This window comes from Chionomys nivalis, chromosome 11 (assembly GCF_950005125.1).
Source record: "Chionomys nivalis chromosome 11, mChiNiv1.1, whole genome shotgun sequence".
Classification (NCBI taxonomy): Eukaryota; Metazoa; Chordata; class Mammalia; order Rodentia; family Cricetidae; genus Chionomys; species Chionomys nivalis.
The window spans coordinates 69043457-69060300 of record NC_080096.1 but is presented as its reverse complement, the minus strand read 5'-3'; positions in this window follow the sequence as shown (position 1 = coordinate 69060300).

Sequence of the window (16844 nt, the reverse complement as noted above, 5' to 3'; positions counted from 1 at the left end):
GCAAAATCACTGTTATGAAGTAGCAACAGAAGTTTTATGGTTAGAGGTTATCATGGCACAAGAAACTGTATTAAATGTTGAGAACCACTGCTCTGCAACTTGACAGTAAGACCTTGCTATGAAAATCACTTACTAGGAGGATAAGGAGAAACAAAACATTAGTATTCTGGAGACTTCATCTTTACTGGCTATCTTTCATTGTGCTAGAAGGTGCCTTGGAAAAGAAAAAAAAAATCGCCAGTCTTGCTCACGTGTAAGTACTGTAGGCTACAACAATGACCAGCTTAGCTAGACATTCTTAATTTTACAATAGCAAATAAATATCATGTAAGTAACCAACCACCTTCTGACTGAAAATAAGGTCTGTTTCGTGAGTTTAAATCAATGCCTTACTCCAATATTGGGTCCAAGGGCCTGTGACTACTCTTATTTACCTATATCCATTTAGCTTGTGAAACAGTCTTTATGTTTATGCAAAACTTTAGAACCAAAATTTAAAAGTGCAATCATTATAATTACTTTTTGTATTGTTTTCAAACTTTAAAAAAGTGTTTCTTCATGTGTATTTGGGAATAAAATTTATCTGACTAGAAATGTTGATGGTTTTGGATATTGAACTCTTTGCTAAACTCCCTGAATTCTGTTTCTTTATTATGAAATGAAAATAATGCCAACACTTCACAAAAAGCTGTCAAGAATTTAATCACTAAGAATAAATCCAATCCTCTATATACATATAGATTCTAACTTAATGTAAATCCTGAATTCTCCTATGCTAGGCTTGGTGAAGACTCAAGGATGGCATGACAGCATACCATGGGACACTAGAGCCTGTACCATACTATCACTATTTTTTTATTTTAAGCTTTTGTCATGTGTACTGTCTTAATTGTTTCATCATTTTTACTAACTTGTTTAAACATGAATTTTTTCATCTTTAAATTTGAACAATTTTAAAAGTATTTTAAAGGAAAATTTAGTAGAAATGGAGGCTCATTCACTCACCACTGAAACCTGATGTCAGAATTTTAATATAGAATGGCTCTCTGCAGTGTTTGGGAGCCTCACTCTTAGACTGGATTGCACAAATTAAGAATCTCTAATAAAAAGCATCATAGATCTTCATTAGTCTAACTTACTCCCATTGAGAATCTTGGGCCAATTATAACTGATTTCAGACACTAGGTCCTTGCTTCTAACTGTTTTGCTGGAGAATTTGAGTTGCATGTGACTCCAATGTAAACTGACAATAAAAGAGACAAATTAACATAACTGACTGTTTCAGTTATGAAGATTAAATAGCCTTTTAGTGCAGATGTTTGCCAAGGCAAATGCTCCCCAGTGGAAGACTTTAAGCAGTTAAGATAGATTTGATGAGGGTTTTAATTGCTATTATGCAACTAGTAATAGAAAGCCCTTATTAAATGTCAAACAAGAGCCAATGGCTAGTTTAGAAGAGAAAAGCATCTCCCTGACAAAGACCTGAGGCTTTTCCAACAGCATGTTAGCAACAGCAGCAGTTCTATCAGCCATCACAAATATTTATCAAGGACCCAGTATGCACATGACAATATCATAAATATGCTGGGCTACTGGAGATAAGCAAAAATCAGACCATGCTGGGGATGATCTGATGATTTGAAGCAAATAACAAGCTACCATAGAAACCAAAATAAATATAAACATATGCCTGTGTCTTGTTCATGTAGATGTTTTTATGCATTCGAATTAAAAATGACCCAATGGGTATCATCAAGAATTAGAAAAGATGTATCAATATTGAAGGCGCCACAAAACCATTATTTTTCAAAAGGATTTCTTATAAAGTTCTTAATTCATTGATTTTTATTTTGTTTTCTGTCATTCATTTTAGAAACTCATTGGAAAAAATACTTGCCTATATTATAATGCAGAATACTTAGGTTCTATTATGTCATTAACCTTCTTATCTAAGGCATTTCTCTTAACTTCTCTGGGTTTGAAAGTTCACCTGTAAGACTGACATTTATTGATTTATTTATATTCTGATGAATTTTGCTACCTTAAGATTCATGGAGTTTATAAAGGAGTGAGTAAATCCCTTATGGTCATATCATAATTCATTTTACAAAATTATTTTATATACTTTAAGTCCATTCATTTTACAAAGTGCATGCATAATACCAAAAGAATGAAATTTCCATAAGTTTAAATTATTTTTAAAGTACATCAGAAACTAGCAAGAAATTAGAAGGTTCCACAGATTTCCATTCTTTAGACTAATATAAAATAGTTTCCTTTTGTTTGTTTGTTTGTTTGTTTTTGCCAAATTCATCATACTGTCAAGCTTGCCTCTTCTATTGATGTCAGGTTTCTCTAGCAGCTCAATGGGCTGTGGAGAAAAGTACAAGCAAGCCCACTTTACTTTTATTTATTTATGTTTTATGTATTCAAGTGTTCTATCTACATATATGCCTTTATTTAAAAAAAGGCATCAGATCCCACTCTAGATGGTTGTGATACACCATGTGGTTGTTGGGAATTGAACTGGGGTCCTATGGAAGAGTACCTAATGCTTTTAACTGCTGAACCATCCATCTCTCCATCTCTCCCTCCCCACTGTCTTTTGGAGATAGTCTCACTATGAAGCCACAGTTGACTTGGCACATTGACTTTTTGTTTTGTTTTGGTAATGTTGTATTTGGGTTATTTTTGGTGGTGGTATAGTTGTTGTGTGTGTGATTTTGGTTTTGATTTTTGTTTTGGTTTGTTTTTTTCAAAGCGGTGATTGTTGTTTATTTTGGATATTAATCAAAATCTGATGTATAATTGGCAAAGATTCCCATTCTATGGGTTTCTTCTTCACCTGGTTGATAGTCTTCTGACTAAAACAACACAAGCCCAGATGAAGTCACAGTATAATTCTACCACAGTTTAAAAAACAAAACAAAACAAAAAGCAAGCAAACAAAAATAAACAGGAAACAAAACGTATAACCAGTACTTCTTTGTTTTCTTGTTTTCACATTTTGATCTGTTTTCCCTCCCTCTCTCCCTCCCCCAAACTCACCTCCCCACTTGCCCATCTGCTCTTCATTTCTCTTCAGAAAAGGGCCAGTCTCCCAAGAATATCTACTAGCCAAGGTATATCAAGTTGCAATGAGACTAGACTATTAATGCTAGAGAAGGCAACCTATCAGGAGAAAAGGATCCTCAAAGCAAGTAACAGAGTCAGAGACAGAGCCCCTGTTCCCACTATTAAGAGTTCCACAAGAGAACCAAGCTACACAACTGACATAAACATGCAGAGGGCCTAGTCAGTCCCATGCAGGCTCCCTTGTTGTCAATGCCAGTCTCTTTGAGCTCCAAAAGACCAGGTGAATTGATTCTTTGGGTTTTCTTGTGGTGTTCTTGATCATTCTGGCTCCTCCAGTCCTTCTTTTCTTCCACAGGATGTCCCACCTAATGTTTGGATAGGGATCTCTGGATATGCTTCTATCAGATGCTGGGTGATAACAGACTAGAAACCAAGCTATAAGTATAACAGAATAACTATTATTAGGTATCATTTCATTGACTTGTTTTTCTAGTCATGTTTGCTAGGGCTCTGGGCTATTCCATTTCTGGTCCTGGCATTGCTGGCCATATCAGAGGTGAGATCACTCTCATGGTGTGGGTCTCAAGCTGGGCCAGTTATTGCTTGGCCACGCTCACAATTTCTGCACCACTTTTACCCCAGAACATCTTTCAGACAGGTCAAATTGTAGGTTGAAGGCTTTGTGGCTGAGTTGATGTCCCCATTCCTCCAAAGGAAGACTTGCCTGGTTACAAGAGATAATGGCTTGAGGCTCCATATCCCCCATTGTCAGGTGTCTTAACCTAGGGTCACCCTTAAAAATTCCTGGAATTTCCATTACATTAGATTTATAGCTCTTCCCAGAGATGCTCCCTGATTCCAATTGTTTCTTATAGTACTCTTTCTCCTACCTTCCCCTGTGATCCCTCCTTTTCCCATTCCCATCCTCCCATCCAGATCCTTTTCCCCAATCCACTAGCAATATCTCTTCTATTTTCTCTTCACAGTAAGATTCATGCATTCCCCTTGAGCCCTCTTTATTACTTAGCTTCTCTGGGTCTGTAGATTATAATATGATTATCCTTTACTTTACGGCTAATGTCTTATATAAGTGAGTGTATATCATCTTTGTTTTTCTGGGTCTGAGTTAACTCATTCAATATTATCTATTCTAGTTCCATCCATTTGCCAGCAAATTTTACAACGCCTTTGTTCGTAATAGTTAAGTAATTCTTCATTGTACCATGTTTTCCTTATTTATTCTTCCATTGAGGAACATCTATATTGTTTTCAGTTTCTTGCTATTATGAACAAATCTTCTACTAAAGAAGTTAAGGAAGTGCCCTTGTGGTATGGTAGAGCATCCTTTGAATATACGCACAGGAATACTAAAGCTAGATATTGGGGTATATCAATTCCCAGTTTTCTGAAAACTGGCCATATTGATTTCCAAAATGGCTGTACAAGTTTTTCAACAGTAATAGAGGAATATTTCTCTTGCTCCACATCCTGGACAGCATGAGCTGTCACTTGTGTTTTTTATAATAGTCATCCTGACAGAAGTAAGATGGAATTTCAGAGTTGTTTTGGTTTGCATTTCCCTAATGACTAAAGATGTTGAACATTTATTTAAGGTTTCTTGGCCATTTGAGGTACGCCTGTTGAGAATTCTCTGTTTAGATCTGTACCCCATTTTTAATTTAATTTTTTAGTTGGTTGATGTGATATATATATAAAATCAGCTCTCTTTCACATGTGGGCTTGTAGACTGTTGTTTTATCCTGTTGATGGTATCCTGTGCCTTAAAGAAACTTTTTAATTTCATAAAGTTGTATTTGTTAATTATAGATCTTAATACCTGCACATTTTTTTTTTCTGTTCAACAAGTTGTCTCTTCATTCAAGGCTATTTCCCACTCTCTTGTCTGTCGGCTTCAGTGTATGTGGATTTGTATTGAGGTCTTTGATCCACTTGGACTTGAGATTTGTGGAGGATGATGGATATGGACCTATTTGCATTCTTCTACATGCCAACTTCCAGTTAGACCATCACCATTTTTAGAATGTGCTTTCTTTTTCGTATTGTATAATTTTGACTTCTTTCTCAAAAATCAAGTGTCCATAGGTGTGTAGATTTATGTCTGAGTCTTCAATTTAATTCCATTATCAACCTGTGCTCTATGCCAATACCACACAGTTTCTGCCACTATTGTTCTGTAGTATAGCTTGATATCAAAGATGATGGCAACTCAAGAAATTCTTTTATTGTAGTGGATTAATTTTTACTATCTATCCTGGATTTCCTATGAAGTTGAGTATTGTTCTTTCGAGGTTTGTAAAGAACTGTGTTGGAATTTTGATGGGAATTGTATTGAATCTACATATTATTTTGGTAAGTTTTTTTTTACTATGTTAATCCTCTTGATACAGGAGAATGGAAGTCTTTCCAACTTCTGATATCATCTCCAAATTCTTTCTTCAGAGATTTGAAGTTCTTGTCATACAGTTCGTTCACTTGCTTGGTTAGAATTACCTCAATATATTTTGTACTATTGTGGCTATTGTGAAGGATGTTATTTCCCTGATTTCTTTCTCAGCCTCCATTGTCATTTATGTATACAATTACAACTGATTTTTTGGGGGTTAATTTTGTATTCAGCAATTTTCTGAGGGTAGTCATCAGCTGTAAGAGTTCACTGGTAGAATTTTTTGGGTATCTTCTATATACTATTATATCATCTGCAATTAGTCATACTTTGACTTCTTCCCTTCCATTTTGTTTCCCCTTGATTTCTTTTAGTTGTCTTATTGCCCTAAGTAAAACTTCAAGTACTATATTAAATAGATATGGAGAAAGTGGACAGCCTGGTATTGTCCCCAATTTTAGTGAAATTTCTTTAATTTTCTCTCCATTTAACTTGATCTTGGCTATTTGTGATAGTTTGAGTGCAATTGTCTCCATAATCTCATAGTGGATGGCACTATTAGGAGGCATGATTTTGGTGGAGTAGGTACAGCCTTGCTGGAGGAAGTGTGTCACTATGGAGGGAAGCTTTGAGCTCTGATATATGGTCAATCCACTTCCAGATTCTCAGTTCACTTCCTGTTACCTGAAGATCAAGATGTAGAATTCTCAACTCCTTCTCCAGCACCATGTCTGCTTGCATGCCTCTATGTCCTGCCATGGTGGTAATGGACTGAACTTCTGAACGGTAAGCCACTCATTTACGTGTATTACTTTATGAGAGTTACAGTGATCATGATGTTTTTTTGAACAGTAGTAAAAACTCTAACTAAGACACTATTTGTGTGCTATATATTGCCTTTATTATATTTAGGCATGCTCCTTGTATCCCTGTTCTCTCCAATACTTTTATCATTAAGGGTGTTTGATTTTGTCAAAGGCTTTTTCAACATCTAATTCAACATATGATAATATGTTTTTTTCCCTTCTTTTGGTTTATGTAGTGGATCACATTGATAGATTTTCATATGCTGAACAATCCCTGAATCTCTAGGATGAAGCCTCTTTGATCATGACATGTGAGGATGTTTTTATGTGTTCTTGATTTCATATTGTGAGCATTTTATTAAGGATTTTTCATCAACATTCCTGAGGATAATTGATCTGTATCTCTCTTTTTTAAAAATGATCTTTGTGTATTTTGGGTATCATAGTGCCTGGGACCTCATAAAATGAATTTTGGAATGTTCCTTCTGTTTTTATTTTGTGGAATAATTTGAGAAGTATTGGTGTACGCTATTTTGTGAGTGTCTGGAAGAATTCTGTATTAAAACCATTTGACACTGGACTTTTTTTGGTTGAAAAACTTTTAATTATTGTGTCTATTTCCTTAGGGATTATAGGTTGATTATATGATCTTTCTTTAACTTTGGTAAGTATTATCAATAGAGAAAGCTGCCTTTTTCTTTTAGATTTTCTAATTTAGTGAAGTACAACTTTTGAAGAATGACCTATTGGTTCTCTGGATTTTCTCAGTGTCTCTTGTTACATTCCCCTTTTCATTTCTGATTTAGTTAGTTTGGATTTTCTCTGCTTTTTAGTTAATTTGTATATCTTGTTGATTTTCTCAATGAACCAACTCCTTGTTTCTTTGTATTGTTCTCTACTCCTTCATTGATTTCTGCCCTGAGTCTGATTATGTTCTGCCATCAACTCTTCTTGGGTGTGTTTGCTTTTTTTGTTCTAGAGTTTTCAGGTGTACTGCTAAATTCCTAGCATGGATCTCTCTAAATATTTCTTGAAGACAGTTATTTGTATGATCTTTCCTCATAGCACTGCATTCGTGTGTCCCCTAAGTTTAGGTATGTTGTCCATTCGTTTTCATTGAATTCTAGTAAGACTTTTCTTTCTTTCTTTATTTCTGCCTTGACATAGTAGTTCTTCAGTATTTAGTTTTTCAGTTTCCATGAGCTTGTAAGCTTTCTGTTGTTTTTGTTGTTGTTGATATCCAACTTTAATACATGGTGATCTGATGGGATACAGGGAGTTATTTTAATTTTTTTGTGTCTGTTGAAATTTGTTTTATGATACCACAAGGTGTCATGAAAGCTTCCAAAAAAGAGTCCTATTAATGAAACCTATAAACCATAACAGTGAAAAATATGGCATTATAAAACTAATGGTGCTGGTTTAAAACTAGACGTCAACAGCAATACTAAATCCAGAAAACCCACAAATACATGGAAATTAAACAATAATCACCTAAATCAGCAATAGGTCAAGGAAGAAATAAATGGAAAAATTAAAGATTTCCTTTAAATCTTTGAATAAAGAAATTGAAGAAGACACCAGAGAGTGGAAGGATCTCCTATGTTCTTGGGTAGGCAGAATTAACATAGTAAAAATGGCAATCTCACCAAAAGCAATCTACAGATTCAATGCAATGCCGATCCCAGAAAAATTCTTCCCAGACCTCGAAAGAACAGTACTCAACTTCATATGGAAAAGCAAAAATCCCAGGATAGCCAAAACAATACAATAAAAGAACTTTTGGTGGCATCACAATCCCTGACTTCTACTGCAGAGCTACAGTACTGAAAACAGCCTGGTATTGGCATAAGAACAGATAGGAGGACCAAAGGAATCAAATAGAAGACCCAGATATTAATCCATACTCCTTCAAACACCTGATTTTTGACAAAGAAACAAAAAATATCACATGGAGAAAAGAAAGCATATTTAACAAATGGTGCTAGCATAACTGGATATCAACATGTGGAAGAATGAAAATAGACCCATATCTATCACCATGGGCTTCTATCATCTTTATAAGATTGGTTTAAAAAGTCATTTTCTCTTTTGCTACACTGGAATATTCAGGTCTTGTTCTTGTAGTATAGCTATGCTCTAGTGGTACAATATTGCCCTGGCTATTGTCGATTGTACTCTTACACTGGCATTTAGGCATGTTGGTTTGGGATGATAAGGTCTAGGTCCTGATTTCTGAGTTTATCTTCACTGAATGGGTGTTTTGTTCCTTGCTTTCTGGTTCTTCTTTGGTCTTCTAGTCTTTTGCAACCTGTATTTCTGGCAGTAGGTATCTCTTCTGATCTAGTAGGGAGTCTCTGTCCAAGTTGGGAGCTGGCCTTCTGGTCATTATCTTGATCTTGTTACAGCAGGGGGTCTCTGCCCTTCTGATTGGTGTGGTCTGTACTTTTTCTTCTGCCTGTCTTCGTCTGTACCTGAGAAGCAGGAATCCCCTGGGTTTTGGTACAGGGTCTGGCCTCAGGGATGGTGACAAGATAGAGGGACAATGGAATAGATTTAGGGAACAGAATCTAGGAAGTGGGGCAGTTCAGCTGGGAAGTGTGTCACTCAATTGTTCTGATGGCTGGTATGCCCTGTACCTGAGCAGTGGAAATCTCCTAGGATTGGGACAAGGCCCAGAAGTAGTATGGATGGATGAGGTGAAGGGAAAAGAGCTTTGTGATGGGTCTTTGGGAACAGATTCTAAGGTGTGGGGTAGTTCAGCTGGCAAGTGGGTCACTCACCATTTCTTCTGACTGTTTATTTTGTTATAGAAAACCTTTTTAATTTTAAGAAGCCCCCCTTGTAAATTATTAGTTTTAAGTCTTGGGCAAATGGAGTCCTATTCCGTGCATTCTGTTCCATGTCTGTATCATGTAAGAAAGAAACTACCAATGATTTTTTCAAGTGGTTTTATTGCTTTGGCTTTGATGTTGAGTGTTTGATCCATTTCACTTAGGTTTTGTGCAAGGTGATAGATAAAGATGATTTAATTCTTTTGTATGTTGACATCTAGTTTTCCCAGCACTAGGGCTTTCCTTTAGATTCCAAAAATACATAGCTTATTGCTGTGTCTTGGCTCTACATAGCCAATTGCCCTTAATTTCCCTATATAAGTTGAAGATATGTCCCTATTACTGAAGACACCATGTGCTACAGAAACAGGGCCCAAAGCTAAAACTGACCTACATGCCTCTGGCCTGAGAACTAGCTTTCATGATACCCAAAGGCACCAATTCAAATTTCCAAGGAAGAGAGGCAATCAATAGTCCTACCAAGCTATAATGTCCATGAACTACACTGAAAACCAGAATGCACAATAACCATGCAGGTGCAATAGTGGAACACATACTTTGATGGTAATCAACTGCTCTCTAATTGGATTTGGGACCCATTCAACAAAAGGGATAGCATGTTTGGTACTAGCAACCTGGTTTACTATACAGAGGTGGTGAACTCATGGTTATGGCAAAGAGAACATACAACCATGAGTTTAGTAATCCAGCATAATCCCTAACAAAAATGTATAAACATTTGTCCTTACACCCAGAGATGAATGTACTCTTCACCTCTCATCAAGGAAACTTCTCTTTGCAACAGACAGAGACTACTACAGAAAAGCACAACCCATCAAAATGTAAACCTGTGGATCTCCATCCCAGTGGATTATATCTGCAAAATATTCCCATACCTAAGGCTCAGAGAACATTTCGGAAAAGTACTTGGAAAGACTGTAGGGGCTAGAAGATCAGAGAATTTGCTCTGAGATTATTTCTCCTAGTAATGTCAGAAGCTACACCTGTGAGGCCTGACCAACAGTACTACTCAAACGTTAGCTGAACAACAATGCCAAAAAAAAAAAAAAAACATGCCAAAATGAAGTTGAAAATGTCCTTGAAGTTTCAAAGCTACATAAAGAAATACTGGTAACTAAGGAAAACTGGGAATGGGAGACATAGTCTTCCCTAAGAAAGAGCACACCAAATTGTCTTCTAGGGCCAAATGGTCAGTCTTAAAGTGATAAGTAACATTATATAGATTACGCTGATATAAATATATGCATCTTATACAACTTTATTATATTAATTGCTTTATAATATTTCATTTATATGTATAAATATATTTAAATATAATGTATAATCATATAATTTATATAACATTATTATCCCAAATATATATTTTTAGAAATGTGTAGCTATATGCATATATGTATGCAATAGCAATTAAAGAATGAAGAGGCTTTGAGTTTGAAGAACATGGAGAGGGGTATACAGAGTGTTTGGAGGGAGAAAAAGGAGCAATGCTATAAATATAACTCCACAATAAAAATAAGTTAAAACGAACAGATCTTTCTTAAAATATGTTTGAGTTGATGACTTACTATGTAGCTTTGTGCTTTATTGTGGTTGAATCAGCAACTTGCCTTCTGAAAAGCAATGACTGAGATTGAAGAAAATTACTGGATTTAGAGTAGGACCCACTCAACTACTTTTCATCTCTACAATAGGAGAAAATTGTCTGCCTCTCTGAGACTCCTAAACCTAAAAGGCATACCTGTTACTGAAAATGAGATGATATATACAGGTTCCTATGTAAAAAAAAAAATCAATATTCAAGTATTATCCCTATGCTTCTAGAAAGATCCATTTGGCTTTCTCCAAATTCAGAGTGTTTTTAATGAGCTCCTACTCTTGGAGTCCCCAAGCTGCTTCACTGTTTTAACAGCACCACTAGGATTCAATATGGAATAAAAGGAGAAAAGTACACTGATAATCAGCACCAGTATTTACTTCTCACTACTACTGCCTGACTGGAGGCAACACGGCCAGGTGTTTCACTCTCCTGCCACCGTGATTGACTCAGCAGGACAGACAGGACCCTCAAACTGTAAGCTAAAACAAATCTTTCCTCTTTCAAGATGCGTTTGTCAAGTATGTTTGCAGCAGCAATAATCACAGAAGCTGCCAAAACCAACAAATACTTCCTTTAGTCATAAGAATTCATTGAATGTTGTATACAGAATCAAGAGTAAAAGTAGACTCATGTCAGTTGCATTGGTGAAAGTGGAAATCAAGGTAAGGGATTACTGCTTTTGAGGAGGAACCTGTGATAAATTGCTGTCCATGGGGAACAACACTGATAAAAAAAAAAAAAAAAAAAAAGTGTGTGTGTGTGGGGGGGGGGGCACAAAAGCCTGTGCCAAGTGGTTCCTTGCTTAGATAAAAATGTTACTACATTTTAAATCCATTCTTTTTAGTTTCTAGGATCTAATGTGTGCCAAGGCATCATCTGCCCTCAGCTGTGTTCAGGCATGCTGAAGGCTATCCTGAGAGCTGCCCTTAGAGGAAACACAGCAGAGCCAGCAGGAATGTGTTGGTAAAAAAGAGTCAATCATTTAACAAAGTAGTTTCCTTCACTTCCGTAGGATAGTAAACATAGAAAATCTGAATGAAAAATGAAATATAAATTAAGAAAAAAACAATTAACATGTCTGCAGTTTGTTCAGTACCAGTACTTTATAAAAGAAAAACAATTTTCTCATTACATTTCAGTTTTTCCTTGTATTTATGTATTCATGTATGGTTCACAGGCTTGCATGTTTGGTAGTGCACACATGTATGGGTACACACACACAATACTGACGTCTTGTGTTGTAATGTTGTTATGGATATTCTTGGCTTTTAACTTGACTACATCTGGAACTAAATCCCAAAATGAAGGAACCACCTCTATGGAACATTTTTGCTTAATTTGAGGAATAAAGATGCACATCCAATCTGAATCTTTGAGTTAGAAAGACATACACCTTTAATCTCAACCATACCATCTGCTGAAATACTGTATAAGGAAATGGAAAAACAAAAAGGGACTTTTTGCTCTTTGACTGCCTGCCCTCACCGTATTAGCACACCCGTTCCTTAACCAGTGTTAGAGCTTATTTCTTTGGGACTCCAGAGCATACTGAGACATCCAGCCTTGTGAACTAAGCAACTACTGGATTCTTGGATTTTCTATTCTCAGACAGCCATTATTGGATTAGCTAGATGACAGACTGCAAATCATCCTAATTTATCCCCTTTCTTTTGATATATATTTGAAGAGATTCATTCTATGAGTTCTGGTACTCTAGAGAACCCTGACTAATACAGGTGTCTTCTTCCATTACTGTGTAGGGATCTCACTGAATTTAGACCTCACTGATTTGGCTAGTCTAGCTAGCAGGCATGCCCCAGGGATTCTGTCTCAATGTTCTACTTTCCAGGATGACATGCAGGCCTCTATATTCACACAACTTTTACGTGAGTGCTAAAGATCTAAACTCTGATTCTCATGCTTGCTCTGGAAACATTTTCTCCACTCTCTGTTTCTTCATTAGGAACTCTCAAAAATCCTTGTCACTAACTCCTCATTTTATAAGTAAGGAAACATTTGGATATAGCCATGCCACTATCAAAATGAGATTTAAACCTAAATATGCACTTTTATTTTAAATATAAATCTTTATTGATTCCTTATAAATTTTACAATATACAGCTCTAACTGCTATAAGCCACAACATTACAGAGTAATTACCTAGCCACCTTTTCTTTTCTTTTCTTTTCTTTTCATGTCTTGTCTTGTCTGGTCTTGTCTTGTCTTGTCTTTTATTGTTTTCAAGACCAGGTTGCTCTGTAGTTTTGACGCCTGTTCTGAAACTAGCTCTTGTAGACCAGGCTGACCCTTCACTCACAGAGATCTGCCTGCCTTTGTCTCCTGAGTGCTGGGATTAAAGGTGTGCACCCCCACTGCCTGGCTGCTCAGCCATCTTTTCACAAGCAACATATCAGAACCAAGGGATCTGGGGAAGGCTAAACCCAAAGGCAAGGCTTTTTGGCATTATAGCTTTGTGAATAAAGTGGCTGTTGTTTGCTGTAGATTTTTTGCTGTGGCTAACTCCCTTTGTGTTACATATTTGGAAATTGCTTTCCACAGTTCTGAGCTATTTCATGAAAATAGTTCCCCACTGCCAGACCTCTGTTGTTCCTCTTCCCTAGGTAAGTGCAGAGATCTGCCTTCCTGCAATCATATTTATCAGCAGGCTTTGATCAGTACTTAGGCAAAGAGCATCCCATTTAAAATATTCACAGATCTCCAAGAACATAGAATTACTACCTGCCCAAGCTACTTTTCTGGTGTTACCACCACGACCAGAACAGCTGACACCAGCATAGCCTGGAACTGACTATCAAAGGCCTGGTCTCTTCTTTGCTTAGAGCAGTAAGTCTAACTCCAGAGTTAGGCCTGTAGAAACTGCACCTTCTGGTATATGTGCTATCTGATCAACAGCCATCAGTTTCTCCGTGACTGTTAGCATAGGTTGCTTGGTTACCTGATAACCTCTATGCATGCTGGAAGAAAAGAAGTGCCATGCTGATTTAAAATACAATCTATGCCCTATTTATAATTTTACTGAAAATAAACCTTTTAGTTCTTTTATCTACCACCTGAAAACATAGCATAGCACACTAACCTTCCTCTCTGTAATGCCCTGGTGATTTATTCTCTCAATTAACTAACTTTCTCCATTAAGGAGTTACCCAGATACATATTAGCACTCCTAGGGATATCTCTCTGAGTGTGGAAACCCTTATCTGGTTTTCTATGGAGCAAAAGAATTCCATCCCTGGAACATGCTAGGGCTGGGGAATTGCTGGTTTTAAAAATATATATGACTGGGAACATTGTAATGGGTAGAACTAAGAATGATGTAGAAGTAAAAACAATGTAGAACAAGAGAGAAAAAAAACAAGGGAGAACAAGGAAGAATAAGGATTGAGAGAAGAATAATGAAATATGGACAGAAGATTCCCATTGTGAATTAATTTCTTACCCCTCAGATTTCAGTCCTCAGATTTTTAGTCCTCTTTTAGCTACTTGTGGCATCTTTAATTGAACCCTAAGTGGAAGTCTTAAAAACTAAAACTTTTAAGGCCCCATTCACCTCCCAGTTCCTCAATATCCAACACTTAACCCTGCAATTTTCCCCTCAAAGTTAATTAAAAACCAAATCAACCAACCAACCAAACACCCAATACACAGATTAATAGAAATGGGTTAGTTTAAGATATAAGAGCCAGGCAATAAGGAGCATGAGCTAATAGGCCAAGCAGTGATTTAATTAATACAATTTCTGTGTGCTTATTTTTGGTATGGGTGGCTGGAAAATGAATGAGCAGCCTTCACCTACAAACACCTTGACCCTTTCCAACACCTCTTATACATCCTTGTGGCACCAGGTTTGTCATGTTGCATAACCCCTTTGTCTAATCAGCCCTACCTGCAAAATGTTCATTGCAATGAGTCATTGGTCTTGTTCAAAGCCCTCTGATTTCTGGTACACCATCACCATTAGGCCCTGATCAAATCTCTCAGATATCCTGTTGTTTCCCAGAGTCATGGAGATCTTGAGGTTATTGATTGTTCCACAGGACCAGTTCCTTTATGCACTGTAGCAGGTCATAGATGGGTCCAGCTGTTAAGGTGGACCAACCCAAGGTTCAGTATGTGAGTCAGGGTGGTAGATGAACTGGTAGACTCAGGTCTTTGAGATCATGCCTCAGGTGAGGGCCAGAGCCAGCTCTCTAGGCCCAGGCCCTTAGGGCCAGCCAGCTCCCCCACACCTGTAGAGAGGAGTAGGGACATCTCTCCTGAGTGCTGGGGTCAACTCTCCCATGGCAGGGGTCATGCCGGTTCTCTTATTGCATTGTTCAGTGATAGGTCATGCCCACTACCTCAGGGCCAGTGAGAGAGAAGGCTGGTTCTACATGGCCCTCAGATTTCAACACACATGGTACCTATTACCCAGCTAGAGTAACATGAGTCATGAACATCAGCCAAGAACCTGGCTGCTATTGGGCCACAGACCCAGATATGGCACAAAGCAGCAGTCCATGCTGGCCCCATGTAGTTGTGCAGGCCTCTCAGGTTGGCATGACAGCTATGTCAGTGAGGCTCTTTGGTACAAACATGGCCACAATTGATGACGCAATCCACTGGCATCATGATATCAGGAACCCTTGATATCAACTCAGACCTTGACTTCAGTAGAGTAGGTCCATGGACCTTGGCATGGCCCTCAGGAGCAGCCCTGACCCAAATGACACCATGGCACCAGCAACAGCCTGGCCTTCAGACACCAACAGAATATAGCCTGGACCCTGGGCATCCATGTGGCCTTTGGTAGCACCACAAGACATGAACATCACAGATACTGATTGATAGGACCATACACGCAGACATGATCCCCAGCAGCAGCCCAGGCTCTAATGTCACCATAACCCCAGGTGGCAGTACAGGTCATTCAGATAGGCATGAACCCTGCAACAGTGTGGCCCTCAGACACCATCATAACTTTAGGTGACAGCCCAGAAAAATGGCATCAGGATTATCTTCAATGGTATTAGGAGCCATGGACATCAACACAGACCCAGATATGACCCATAGCAGCAGTGCTGCCCCAGATGACACCATGGCTCCAGGAGAAGCATGGCCCTCAGACACCAACATGAATGGTGAGCATAGCCACCTTCTAAATGTGCATTTATAATCCTAGACATTGAAATAAAAAGGTTCTTGCCAATTAAGTGGGTGAGTCATAGTACAAATTCAGAAACATATGTTCAAAGAGGCTAGAGGAAACTTGAATTCAGCTCCTTTCTCCATAGTTAAACTATGGTACTATTAGTTAAAAAGGATGTAAAAACTCTACACAATGAGTTGCGTTATTTACAGAGGAAGTACTGAAAGCTGTGGAAATAGTTTCAGGGTTATTTTTCCCTTTCTGAAATCTCTTAATTTCTGTATTGCTCTGTTAAGTATGTTTTGCTTCATGAGTTGATGGCTAGCTACATTATGTGTGTTTGTCTCTCTACTGCTCTTCAGAGCACAACAGCACTTCAGATAATGGCCACTGCTTAATCGCCATTGCCCAGATGTTGTCTGGTCAGATGCCATGCCTCTCTCTGTCTCCTAACTATCAGACTTCCGCAGCAGCACACATTGCCATTCTCCAAAGCTCATCTCTTTTTCTAAAACATATTTCTTTAATGGACCTAAGTACTGCCTGCCTTGGAAATGATGTAAGAGACTGAATGTAGAAAATCTCAAACTTCATTTATGAAGGACTGGCTAAATAAACTGCCTCATCTAACAAAAATAACTACCAAGAGTCTATAAAACAGTGAGGCAGACCAGTACTTATTTGTTTTAAAATATTAACTTAATACAATTGATTGATGGAAAATCTGATTATACTTACTGTGATACAATTTCTGTTGTATCACTATCATGTGCATACGTGTGTCTGTATGTATACATATGAAAAACTAATGTACATATTAGGCAAACAACCATGAAAATACAAAAATTTTACAACTGAGTGATAGGACTAGTTATGAAAAATTATGTTTGTCTTTATACATTCTACTATCATGATTTTGTGAAGGAAGCAGCTTTTTATGATCAAATATATTTATTTTAAA